This window comes from Chiloscyllium punctatum, chromosome 16 (genome assembly GCF_047496795.1).
Source record: "Chiloscyllium punctatum isolate Juve2018m chromosome 16, sChiPun1.3, whole genome shotgun sequence".
NCBI lineage: Eukaryota > Metazoa > Chordata > Chondrichthyes > Orectolobiformes > Hemiscylliidae > Chiloscyllium > Chiloscyllium punctatum.
Window position 1 is genome coordinate 7,568,231 of NC_092754.1, and position 14,444 is coordinate 7,582,674.

At 45.0% G+C, this 14,444-nt stretch overlaps 1 protein-coding gene across 1 annotated transcript in view; it reads left to right on the top strand.

Annotated features, from left to right (window-relative positions):
* The first annotated feature begins 960 nt into the window (after nt 1-960).
* slc2a5 (solute carrier family 2 member 5) overlaps nt 961-14,444 on the top strand; it is a 60,888-nt gene continuing 47,404 nt past the window's right edge. Inside the window, exon 1 of the mRNA XM_072586148.1 lies at nt 961-1,013. The gene's annotated coding sequence lies outside the window, so the exon portion shown is untranslated. The remainder of the gene's footprint in view (nt 1,014-14,444) is intronic.

A 14,444-nucleotide genomic window follows, 5' to 3' on the forward strand; every position in this document is an offset into this window, starting at 1 on the left:
GGAAGGTAAATGTCTCATTTAAATACTTATGTCATGGAATCAGCAGCCTTCAGTTTGCAGAGGTAGCAGGGATAGTGAGGACCAAGGGGCTGCCAGGAAGATACATTTCCCATTTAATAACTTAACTTGTGGAATCAGCAGCCTCCATTTTGCAGCGGGAGTGGGATAGTGAGTGTGAGGACCAGGAGGTTGTCAGGAAGGTTAATTTCCCATTTAATAACTTACCTCATGGAATAAGTGGTCTGCATTTTGTAGCAGCAGTGAGTATGGTGAGAGCGAGGACAAGGGTGCTGTCAGGAAGGTTCATTTCCCATTTAAATAGTTACCTTGTGGAATCAGCAGCCTCCATTTTGCAGAGGGAGCAGTGAGAGCGAGGACAAGGGTGCTGCCAGGAATGTAAGTTTTTCATTTAATAACTTACCTCATGGAAGCATCAGCCTTCATTTCGCAGTGAGAATGGGAGCGATGAGGGCGAGGACCAGGGGGCTGCCAGGAAGGTACGTTTCCCATTTAAATAATTACCTCATGGAATCAGTGGCCTCCATTTTGCTGCAGTAGCAGCAACAGTGAGAGCGAGAATCAGGGGTCTGCAAGGCAGGTAAATTTTCCATTTTAATACAAAGCTCATGGAATCAGAGGCCTCCATTTTGTAGCAGCAGTGGGTGCGGTGAGAGCGAGGACCAGGGTACTGTCAGGAAGGTACATTTCCCATTTAAATAATTACTTCGTGGAATCAGAGGCCTCCATTTTGTAGCAGCAGTGGGTGCGGTGAGAGCGAGGACCAGGGTACTGTCAGGAAGGTACATTTCCCATTTAAATAATTACTTCGTGGAATCAGAGGCCTCCATTTTGTAGCAGCAGTGGGTGCGGTGAGGGCGAGGACCGGGAATTGCCAGGAATGTAAATTTTTCGTTTAATAACTTACCTCGTGGAATCAGCGGCCTCCATTTTGCAGCGTGAGCGGTGAGGACGAGGACGAGGACGAGGACGAGGAGCAGGGTGCTGTCTGGAACGTACGTTTCTCATTTAAATACTTTGCTTGTGGAATCAGTGGCCTCCATTTTGCAGCGGGAGCGGGAGTGGTGAGAGACAGGACAAGGGGTTTCCCAGAAAGGTAGTTTTTTTTTTCCCTCTTATAGACTTATGTTGTCAATGGGCAGAGCAAAGGCTGACACGGTGGCACGGTGACACAGTGGTTAGCACTGCTGCCTCACAGCGCCAGAGACCCGGGTTCAATTCCCACCTCAGGCGACTGACTGTGTGGAGTTTGCACATTCTCCCTGTGTCTGCGTGGGTTTCCTCTGGGTGCTCTGGTTTCCTCCCACAGTCCAAAGATGTGCAGGTCAGGTGAATTGGCCATGCTAAATTGCCCGTAGTGTTTGGTAAAGGGGTAAATGTAGAGGTATGGGTGGGTTGCGCTTCGGCGGGTCGGTGTGGGCTTGTTGGGCCGAAGGGCCTGTTTCCACACTGTAAGTAATCTAATCTACACAGGATTAGAGCAAACAAAGAGATTATAGAGCAGTAAGAATTTAGAATTATCACCTTCACGAAGGAATGGGAGCGGACATGGGGATTGCTGGGTACGTGAACTGATATATTCAGGCTAAAGCTAAACCTGAGACACCTCCCAGCCTTCCACTTCCTCTAACCAAAAAAAAGACCGTGTGGAGGCTTGGTAAGATGTTTTTGTTTTTTTTTCATTTATTCAATCTCTCTTCCCAGTTTAGAATACAAAGGATAGAAGCTCGGGCAGTTGCATGCTCCCCTTGCAGGATGTGGGAGGGAAGGGTCACCACTGGACTCCCTGCTGAATTGGCCTGCGAGAGGTCTATCCAACCCCAGCTGCTCACAGACCGCGTTAGGGAATGGGAACGGGAGCTGGAGCTGGATGAACTTTGGATCATTCGGGAGGCTGAGGGGCTGATAGAGAGGAGTTATGGGGAGGTAGTCACACCTAAGTTACAGGATAAAGGTGGCTGGGTGACTGTCAGGAGATGGAAAGGGAATAGGCAGACAGTGCAGGGAGCCCCTGTGGCCATTGCCATCAATAATAAGTATACCGTTTTGGATACTGTTTGAGGGGGGAACCTACCAGGGGAAAGTCACAGCGGCCAGGTCTCTGGAACTGAGCCTGGCCCTGTGGCTCAGAGCAGAAGGGGGGAGAATAGGAGCGTGATAGTGTTAGGAGATTCAATGGTGAGAGGAGATTGTGTGGTCACGAGCAAGTTCCCCGGTGGTGTATTGCCTCCCAGATGCCAGGGTCAGGGATGTCTCAGATCATGTCTACAGGATTCTTAAGGGGGAGAGAGAGCAGTCAGAAGTCGAGGTACACATCAGTACCAATGACATAGATAGGGAAAGGGAAAAGGACCTGAAAAGAGAATATAGGGAGTTAAGCTAGAAGGCAGGATGAGCAGAGTAGTAATCTCAGGATTGCTACCACTGCCACGGGCTAGTGAGGCTAGGACTAGAGAGTGACTGCAGCTGAACACGTGGCTGCAGCTCTGGTGTAGGAGGGAGGATTTCAGATATGTGGATCATTGGGATGCATTCGGGGGAAGGTTGGACCTGTACAAGGAGGACAGTTTGCACCTGAACTGGAGGGGCACCAATAACCTCCAGTTTGCTAGGGAGGTTTGCTAGAGCTCTTTGGGAGGGTTTCAACTAGATTGGTTGGGGGGGGGGGGGTGGGAACCAGAGCAACGGATCAGATGATGAAGGCAGTGAACAGCCAGAAACAGTGTGCAGAGAGTCTGTGAGGAGGGATAGGCACTCGTTAGGGCAAAGGTGCCGTGAGTGTGATGGGTTGAAGTGTGTCTATTTTAATACAAGAAGTATCAGGAATAAGGGTGACAGACTCAAAGCACAGATCAGTACTTGGAACTATGATGTTGTGGCCATTGGATATCACGGGCAGGAATGGTTTGTTAATGTTCCAGCGTTTAAATGTTTCAAAAGGAATAGGCAGGAAGGTAAAAGAGATGGAGGAGTAGCATTGCTAAACAGGGATAGTATCACAGCTGCAGAAAGGGAGGTTGTCGAGGAGAGTTTGTCTGCAAAGTCAGTATGGGTGGAAGTCAGAAACAGGAAAGGAGCAGTCACTTTATTGGGAGCTTTCTAGAAGCCTCCCAATAGTAACAGGGACACAGAGGAGCAGATTGGGAGGCTGATTTTGGAAATGTGGAGAAGTAACAGGGTTGTTCGTCATGGTGACTTTAACTTCCCTGATATTGATTGGAACCTATTTCGTTCAAATAATTTGGATAGAGCAGTATTTGTCAGGTGTGTCCAGGAAGGGTTCCTGATGCAATATATAAATAGGCCGACTCGAGGGGAGGTCATATTGGATTTGGTGCTCGGCAACGAACCAGGCCAGGTGTCAGATCTCTCAGTGGGAGAGCATTTCGGTGATAGTGATCACAACTCCCTGACCTTGATTGTACTCATGGAGAGGGATAGGAGCAGATGGAATGGGAAAGTATTTAATTGGGAAAGGGGGGATTACAATGCTATTAGGCAGGAACTGGGGTACCCAGATTACGAATAGATGTTCTCAGGGAAATGCACAACAGAAATGTAGAGGTTGTTTAGGAAGCACCTGATGAAAGTGCTGGACAGGTTTGTCCCACTGAGGCAAGGAAGGGGTGATAGGTTGAAAGAACCTTGGGTGACAAGGGATTTGGAACATCTAGTCAAGAGGAAGAAGGAAGCTTAGTTAAGGTTGGGGAGGGAAGGATCAGACAGAGTTTTAGAGGGTTATAAGGTAGCCAGGTAGGAAGTGAAGAATGGACTTAGGAGGGCTGGAAGGGGACATGGAAAAGCTTTAGGAGGTCGAACGAAGGAAAACCCTAAGGCATTCTACACTTATGTGAGGAACAAGAGGATGACCAGCGTGAAGGGAGAGCCGATCAGGGATAGTGGCGGGAGTTTGCGCCTGGAGTTGGAGGAAGTAGGGGAGGTCTTTAATGAATACTTTGCTTCAGTATTTACTACTGAGAGGGACCTTGATGTTTCTGAGGACAGCATTAAACAGACTGATATGCTAGAACAGGTTAATGTGAGGAAGGAGGATGTGCTGAAAAATTTGAAAAACATGAGGATAAATCAATCCCCTGGGACATATGGGATATATCCCTGGTTACTACAGGAAGCGAGGGAAGAGATTGCTGCATTTGGAGATGATCTTTGCATTCTCACTGTCCACTGGAGCAGTGCCAGATGATTGGAGGGTGGCAAATGTTATTTCCTTGTTCAAGAAAGGGAATAGGGATAAACCTGGGGCCAGTCAGTCTTCCTTCAGTGCTGGGCAAAGTATTGGAGAGGATTCCGAGGTTTTATGATTACTTGGAAAACTAAGATTGAATTTGAATGAAGAATATTGGGTTAAAGGCAGGATTCTTGGCAGTGTGGAGGGACAGAGGGATTTTGAGATCCATGTCCATAGATCCCTCAAAGTTGCCACCCAGATTAGTAGGGTTGTTAAGAAGGCAGATGGTGTGTTGGCTTTCATTAGGAGGGGGATTGAATTTAAGAGCTGCGAAGTTATGCTGCAGCTCTATAGAGTCTTGGTTAAACCAGACTTGGAATATTGTGTTCAGTTCGGTTGCCTCATTATAGGAAGGATGTAGATGCTTTAGAGAGTGTGCAGAGGAGATTTACCAGGATGGATTGGAGGGCATATCTTATGAAGAAAGGGTGATGGAGCTAGAGCTTTTCTCTTTGGAGTGAAGAAGAATGAGAAGTGATTTGATCGAGGTGTACAAGAGGCATAGAGTGGATTGCCAGAGACATTTTCCCAAGGTGGAAATTTCTATCACATGGGGACACAATTTTAAGGTAATTTTTAGGGGAGATGTCAGAAGTAGGTTCTTTAGTCAGAGGGTGGTGGGTGTGTGGAGTGCACTGCCAGCAGTGGGAATACAATCAGAAACATTAGGCAACTCTTAGATAGCCACATAGAAGATAGTACAATGAAGGGTATGTAGGTTAGTCTGATCGTAGAGTAGGATAAAAGGCTGGCACAACATCGAGGGTTGAAGGGCCTGTACTGTGCTGTACTGTTCCATGTTGTATGTTGTAGTCCACTGACCACGATTGACAATGCCCTGGGAAGCTCACAGTTGGCCAAATACATCTGTGAGAGGTTCCACAAGCTAAAATACGATTCCTACCAGTTTGAATCAAATAGTTAAACAGTTGCTACTTTTGTCTGGATCTGTTTATTGACGCCAACAAATTCCCAATGCCAACACACTCCCGACACCGACACCAACTCCCTGCCAATGCCAACTCCCTGCCAACGTCAACTCCCTGCCGATGTATGCACAAGGTTAAGACAACTATAGACGGTGAAGTAAAAGTTGCACTTTATTCTACGCTTTATTTCTGTCACCACTGTAAAATATTACCATTGTAATAAACACGTTTATTATAATTACATTTTTGAAATCATTCATAGGACATGGATATCACTGGCCTGACCATCAGTTATTGCTCATCCCAAATTGTCCAGAGTCAACCACATTACTGTCAGCCTAGAGTCACACATAAGCCAGACCAGGTGAGGACAGTAGTTGCCTTCCCATGGATAGGAGTGAACCCAATGGGTGGTTTTTCCTGGCAATAGACAATAGGTGCAGGAGTAGGCCATTCTTCCCTTTGAGCCAGCACCACCATTCATTATGATCATGGCTGATCATCCTCAATCAGTATCCTGTTCCTGCCTTATCCCCATAACCCTTGAATCCACTATCCTTAAGAGCTCTATCCAACTCTTTTTTGAAAGTATCCAGAGACTTGGCCTCCCAGCCTTCTGGGGCAGAGCATTCCATACACCCACCACTCTCTGGGTGAAGAAGTTTCTCCTCAACTCTGTTCTAAGTGGCCTACCCCTTATTTTTAAACTGTGTCCTCTGATTCGGAACTCACCCATCAGCAGGATAGTTTCACAGTCAATCTTAGCTTGCTGCACCTGGAAATAAGAGTCTACGAAGATGGTTAATGGAATACTAGACTTTATTGCAAGAAGATTTGAGGACAGAAGTAAGTGCAGTCTTGCTTCAATTGTTTAAGAGCTTAGTTAGACCGCACAGAATGTTCTGTGTGCAGTTTTAGTGTCCTTATTTCAGGAATGATATTATCCATGCAGGGAGTGCAATGATGAATCATCAGGCTTGTGCACTGCATCATGGGAGTGTTCTATGAAGGAAGATATTGGTAAACTGGGCATGTAGTGTCTTGAAGGTGGTGAATCTTTGTAATTCTCCACCACAAAGGGCTGTGGAAGCTCAGTCTTGGAACAAAGGGGGAAATTGGTAGATCTCTGATTATCAATGGCACACAGGATTATGAGGATGTTGGCGAATAAAAGGCATTGAAGTGTGCAATGAGCAATGCTCATACTGAATGATGGGCAAACTTGATAGAGTGAATAGTCTACTATTATATTCATATGTCCCTATAACTAGCACAAAGGCAATTGATAATGCTTGTTGAAGGCAAATCCTATCTGCCCTAGGACATTGTTGCAATTTGCCAAGGCTCCTTCAATAGCACTTGCTAAAACCATAACATGGCACCAATGAGAAGATCAAAGCAGACCACAAAAACACAGCCACATGAAAGCTCTCTTCCAACTCACAGACTATTCCGACTTGGAACAGCCAGTATTTTAATTATTCTGCTTAGACAATGTTGTGACACACACCTCTGGGACAGACCAATGAATGAATGATGATTTAATGTCACTTGTACTCCACAATAAACAGCATGGTAAAATACAGCGAAAAGCTTCAATTGTCACTACAGTATGGCGCCATTTTGAATAGTTTCAGAATAAAACGATAAAGAGAATCCATCTTGGTTCTGCCACCTCCACCAGGAGGCCTGTACCCTGAGCTGGCTGACTGAGGACACCTGCACCACCACCCCATAGCCGCCTGTGCCAGACCCACCAACTTTGCCACATTCCAGGCACCATCTCTTCATCACTGGGCCCTCCTCACCGAGAGGCCGCTGGGTTCCATACTGGACCCACAGTTGCCCGGCAACCAGGAGCACCCCCCTCAGCTCCACTGCCGTTGCCATCTCATTGCTAACCAGGAGTCCCTGGCTCTGGGCCTACCACAACCAGGAGCTGTGGTCACTGTCTTCCCGATAACCAGAACTTGAACCCAGGCCCAATGGTATTGACGCTACCACTACTTGACCATCCTGGTCAGATTCCTGGAACTCCCTCCATGATAAAAGTGTTATCATGTGGACTACAGCGGTTCAAGAAGGCACCTCACCTTCTTCAGGGAAAATAGGGATTGGCAACAAATACTGTCCTTCAGTCACTTCCACATCCCATGAAACAAATTTACAAAAAGCCGTAAGGCCTTCTTAGCATGCAACAAGTGTTTTGGTTTTTGGAGCACTCGCATTGAAAACATTGACAATTTGGGCACCCAGCATCTTTAGTTTCTATCTTATTCATTTTCAGGAAGTGGGCATCACGGTTAAGGCCTACAGTTATTACCCATCCACACTTGCCCTCAGAAGTATCGGTAGCTCTTTGCCTTCTAACTACAGGAGCTGGTTTGATACACCCTAGGCCATGCCAGAGGACAGTTAAGAATGAATCCCTCTAGACACAGCTCGACAGAGTAAAGACAATACCGTAATGAAGACCGTCATGAACCAGCTGGATTAGCAGCACAATCGGACAGCTTCACAGTTACTTTACCTGGAGCCAACCACTTTTTAAAAACTGAATTCCGATTTCCAAAAGATTTCCAAAAGTTAAACCAAAACATGACTGTTAACTATTTCTGATCGCATTCTCCATGACAAAACCTTTATCAATCAGACTCCACTGACCAACCCCTCTTTCTATGCGGTATAAATTGTATTCCATTTGAGATTTGGTATTCTTGAAATCCTGTCCTGATGAGCAGAAGGTGAACAGTTTGAGCGATTTGTCTATTTTTGCAGCTGCTGCCAAGTGAATTCAGATTTTTAAATTGCCCTGCTGGGATTTGAATTCCTAGCTTAATTGGATTACTAGCAGCATAACCACTGAACAATCGAACTGAAACTCTCTTATCTCTCTATGTGGCTTGTGATGTGTCTTTACAAACACTAGAGTGGCTCACAAGCCAGTTTGACAATTCTTACTCAAAGTGCAGTAATACTGACAATTGCTGCCATCATGAAAATAATTGATGGTGAAAGTGGCAATTGTACATGTGGCTTACAATGTTCAGTGATTTATTCTCTCTGAATCACTGATCCTGACATGTATTTTGCTTTTGAATACATTGTAAAAAGCCATCTGGTACCAGCTCAGGAGGGAACATCCAATTTATGGAAAAGACATCAAAACAATTAGATGGCATGGTGCAAAATGGAACTCTTTGCTCCACAATAAAGGAAAAATGCAGACACTTCTATCTGAATGAAAGACAGTGATGAGAGAATGTGTCCCAGGGAGGGCCAGGAACTAAAGTTGTGTGTGCATGAATAAATGATGCTGCTCTCTAATGCAGCAAAATAATGATGTCAATAAAATATTTATAGATGACTGCATTTCTGCCATGTGCTGGAAATCAGGAATCAGCTGGTATCCTGTTGAGAAGAGTACAAATCCCCATTTATTGGATGCTCCTGTTTCACAAAATATTGACGAATATTTTAGAGTGATTCAGGGCCAGGAAGTAATTCAGACAGAATGGGTTTGTCTACTCAACAGCGCGGGGCCACAGTTGTTCGCAACTGATATTGATTTAAGCTTTAGAATCAAAAACACAACCTGCAAATTTGCACCAAACACCCAGCTGACAGGACGAGGATGACTGCACTGTGAGAAAGGGCATGGGGGACCACCCAATGGCAGAGGAGGACGGGGCAGTGGGGGAGTGGGTATTGGTACGAGAGTGTGGTGCTGGAAAAGCACAGCAGGTCAGGCAGCATCCGAGGAGCAGGAAAATCGACGTTTCAGGCAAAAGCCCTTCATCAGGACTTTTGATTCAGGGCTCATGATTGCTCTTGAAGGGCTTTTGCCCAAAACGTCGATTTACCTGCTCCTCGGATGCTGCCTGACCTGCTGTGCTTTTCCAGCACCACATTCTTGACTCTAATGTCCAGCATCTGCATTCCTCCCTTTCACGGGGTATTAGTATGGTCAGAGGTAGGAGAACAAAGAAGCTGCCCAAGCAGGCTGGTCAAACTTAAAGCACATACACAAGCAACTACTGCTTCCTTAAACTGTTGCTGAAGCTCCCATCAGCATCCCACACATTGCAGTTATATAAAGGCAGAGATATAACAAAAACCAACGCCGACTATTATCCTCCACCCTACCCTGATGCATTCATCCTTCAGACCAGTGAACATGGATCATCTGATTATTTTATCACCCTCCTCCCTGTCAGAGGAGATTTTAATTTTAGGGACATAACTTTTACAAGTTGTTCTGCGAATCTCACTGAATCACTCAGTAAGTTGCACCAAAAACAGACCATCCGAGAGCTTGTTACAATTTAGCAAAAATTTACAGTCATAGAGATGTACAGCATGGAAACAGACTCCCTGGTCCAATTCATCAACGCAGACCAGATATCCTAAATTCCATTTGCAAGCACTTGTGCTATATCCCTTTAAATCCTTCTTATTCATATACCCATCCAGATGCCTTCTAAATACTGTATTTGTACCAGCCTCCACAACTTCCTCTGACAGCTCATTCCGTACACACACCACCTTCTGCATGGAAGTGTTGCCCCTTCAATCTCTTTTAAATCTTTCCCCTCTCACCCTAAACCTATGCTCTCTAGTTTGGATTCCACCACCCCAGGGAAAAGACCTTGTCTATTTACCCTATTCATGCCTCTCATGATTTTGTAAACTTTTCCTGATAATGCATAGAATCCCTAAATCATGAAGGCAGGCTTTTCGGCCCATTGAGTCCACACTGACCCTTGAACAGCATCCCACATAGACCCATCCTATAGCCCTGAATTTCCCAAGGCTGATCCACATCACCGGATGCTATTGGCAATTTAGCATGGCCAATCCACCAAACCTACATACCTTTGGACTGTGGGAGGAAACCGGAACACCCAGAGAGGAAATCCACACAGACATGGGGAGATTGTACAAACTCCACACAGACGGTTGTCTGAGTTTGGAATCAAACCTTGGTCCCTTGTGCTGTGAAGCAGCAGTGCTATCTACTGTGCCACCCATGAATAATTTCAAACATTTATGAGCATCACTTCAGCAAGTTGCAGAGAAATCCACCCTCAAACACTCTTCCCCCTGCCTCCCAACATGACATACAAATACACACACACACACACACACGCACATACACACACGCACATACACACATACACACACGCACATACACACATACACAAGCACATACACACACACACACACACCTCGGTGCGAAAAATTTTAATTCCCTTTATATCTTCGAAGGGTTTGCCTTTTGTTGTGATCTCACTGATGATACATCTTGTGGTTCCATCATCATCTTTCATATTGGGCCACCCTTAATTTTCTCAGCTCAAGTACATAACTTGTATTGTTTAGCCATGATGTGGAGGAGCCAGTGTTGGACTGGGGTGGACAAGGTTAAAAATCACACAACACCAGGTTATAGTCCAACAGGTTTATTTGGCAGCACTGGCTTTCATCCTAGCTACCTGATGAAGGAGCAGCGCTCCGAAAACTAGTGCTTCCAAATAAGCCTGTTGGACTATAACCTGATGTTGTGTGATCTTTAGGAGAAAGTGAGGACTGCAGATGTTGGAGATCAGAGTTGAGAGTGTGGTCTGGAAAAGCACAGCAGGTCAGGCAGCATCCGAGGAGCAGGACAATCGATGTTTCGGGCATGAACCCCTTATCAGATGTGATTTTTAACTGTGTATTGTTTAGGAACGAGTAAGAGGACTTTTAGGTTATTTGGCTGCTCAGTGAAGAGTTGATAATATAAATAAAGCTTTAATTCTCTCAGCTATAGATCCACAGGAGTAAATTATTGACCAAAGATAATGTAATCAGGCGATTATAACAAGATTGCAATGCAAGCAGTATCAAGCAGCTTAGCATTAATCTGATTATCACTGTACTATGATCACTCTGTCTGAGTGCCCCTTAACCCTTCAAGTAGTGTCTACGTTTGGCCTGATTGATTGCATTGAAAGTACAACAGAATTGAAGCAATGGATCCAGATTAAATTCGATTCCCTACAGTGCGGAAACAGGCCATTCAGCCCAACCAGTCCACACCGACCCTCCGAAGAGTAACCCACCCAGACCCATTTCCCTCTGGCTAATGCACCTAACACTGTGGGCAACTTGGCATGGCCCATTCACCCTAACCTGCACATCTTTGGACTGTGGGAGGAAACCGGAGCACTCGGAGGAAACCCACACGGGGAAAAACGTGCAAACTCTATACAGACAGTTGCCCGAGGTTGGAATCAAACCTGGGACCCTGCTGCTGTGAGGCAGCAGTGCTAACCGTTGAGCCACAATGCCACCCCTAATCTGCACTGGCACTGCTGCAACATTCACCCAAAGGATGGCCCACAGTTTTCAGTCAGTCAGTAATTCATGCAGTAGTTGGATGCTCTGGGAAATGTTATAACATCAGTCCATTGCAGAAACCTCACAGTAACAATAACTTCCATTTACTCAGCATCTTTGACATAGTGAAAGGCTTTAAGATGATTATACAGGATCGTTAATTGAACAACATTAAACGGGAGGACAGATGGGAGGATGGGCACAACAATTTGGATCAAAATGACTCATATTGAAGGGGTAGAGAGGGGGAGGTGAATGGAAAGGTTTAGGGAAGGAACTGTACAATTCTAACAAGAGGAAGCTTCTCAAAATTCTCATTTAGGTTCTCACAGGACCAACATTATTTTGCTTGCTAGACCATTTCCAAACCCACTTCCTGTTTTTCTAATTCTCCCTCACGTCTCGTCTCTTTCAATCCAAAGGCCACAAATAGAAAACTGTGCAAAGAACATTTTTAAATATAGGAAGCAGAATTTCTTAACTCAAATTAGGTCATTTTCAGTGTTTACGTGTTTCTTTTTGGCTGCGTATGTTGGGGCACATTAACCATATTATTACCCAGTCTTTTGCAGAGACAGCAAAGAGGCTTCTGACTGAGATTCAGAGTAATAGCTCCCAACAACCCTTTGGTTTCTATCCAAACAATCCAATGCCTGGGCTCGGAGATTAAGTGTGAGCATTTTCAGTGACGCTCAGTCACCATAACTTTGATGGAAGAGCTGTGGGAATTCAGCAATAATGTCAGTTGGCTGGGGAGGGACACGTTGCCCTGTGGGCATTCAGCCAACATTGGGCTCATACACAAGTGACAAAACAGCTGGATCCAGTCAACACGTATCAGATCTTCATTCACACTCTGGCTCTTGTGGCACAGTGGTAGTGTCCCTTACTCTGATCCAGAAAGCCTGAGTACAAATCCTACTTGCTTCAGTGGTATGTCAAAACACTGGTTGAATTAAGAAATACTCGCCTCCACACATTGGCTTTGCTAATAGGGATGTTTGGGTAGTGATCTCGAAGGAAATTAGCACTCTTTTTCTCCATTGTTTAAAGGTACTTAGGCCTATTTTATTTTTATTAGTTCATCCAATGTGAAAGTCACTGACTAGGCTACAACTTATTGCCTGTTCCTAAGTTCCTTGGAAAAGTTGGTGGTGAACCATCTTCTTGAACTACTACAGTCATTGGGGTTCAGAGACATCCACAGTGCTGTTAGGAATTTCGGGAATTCCAGGATTTTGATCCAGTGACAGTGAAGGAACGGCGATATATTTCCATGTCAGGATGGTGAGTGGTTGGGAGAAGAACATGCATTTGGTGGTGTTCCCATGTACGTGCTGCCCCTTTATCCTTCATGGTGGTAAAGTTCGGAAGGTGCTGTGGAAGGAGCACTGGCAAACTTCTGCAATGCCTAATGTAGATGGTACAGCTTGCTGAAGCAGTGTTGGTGGAGAGAATGAACATTGAATGTGGCGGAATGAGGTCCAATCAACTGATCTGCTTTGTTCTTGCTGATGTCCAGCTTCCTGAGTGTTGTTGGAGCTGCACCCAACCATACAGACAGGTGGAGAGTATTCCACTGTGTATCTGACCTGTGCCTTGTAGTGATGGACAGGCTTTGGGGAATCAGGAGGGGACTTGGATCAGCCTTGGACTTGTTAGCAAGAATATTTATATGGCTGGTCCAATTCAGCTTCTAGTCAATGATAACCCCTAGAATGTAAATAGTGGGAGATTCAATGATGGTAATACTATTGAATGTCAAGGGGATTTGGTCAGATGCTCTCATGTTGAACATGGCCATTGTCAGGCACAAAATAGCTCATTCTAATAATACTGTGGTTCTTCCTACACCCCAAGGACTGCAACCGCTCAACGTAGCACCTTACATCAGCTTCTCCAGGGTAATTAAGGACGGACAATAAAGATTAGCCTGGCCATGTCACCCACTTTCCATAAACAAATTTGTGTGGCACAAATGCTACTTGCTACTCATTAGCTCAAACCAGGTCTTGCTGCAAATGGACACAGAGGTCTTTAGTATCTGAGGAGTCACACATGGAGCTGAGCATTGTGCAATCATTGGTGAACATCCCCATTTCTGACCTTTTGGTGAATTGAAGGTCATTGATGAAACAGTTAAATGTAGCACATCAGCACTTACTCAGTATTGACCAAACACTGCCTGGAACCTTGCTGGATCAATACCATGCTGGATCATTAATCAAGTGTTATACTTGCTGATTTTCATCATTCAAACTGAGGTAAATCCAACAGCATTCCCATTCTATGGCCTGTCATGTATCCAGTCTCCCATTGTGATTCCTAATGTCAAGAATAAAATGTCTCGATGAGAAAACAATATCGTTCCATGTTTCCCTCCAAGAGACAGACCATTTGCAAAAAATGCTGCTGCTTCTACAGCAGTGACAGATGCGATGTGACAAGGTTTGGAATAACCTTTCTGCTTGTTTTAGTTTCATAATTAAAATTATAGCCATACTTCTACTGAGAGCACCAGGGCTGTTGTGTCAAGGTTAAAGTAAAACTACACATTTCTGTGTTCCTTGACAAGAGGGGCTACTTATAGCAAAATCAATAACACCATCAGAAAGAAACCCAGCACAGCTGACATGGAATGGGTGGTGGGACCTCACCAGTGTTCAGCCCACAGATCAATATCCATTAACTTTAAATAAATGGAAGAAAAAAGCATCTTTCGCAACGCATGTTTTCTGTGAGTTCTGCTTCTTGTTGAGGGTGTGGGTGTGCAGGATTCTCTGTTTAATAGATTTTGTTGCTTGGTATGAGCAGTTGCGTTAACCTGAAAGAAAGAGGAATATCATGCGTTGATGTCCCTTGGATGT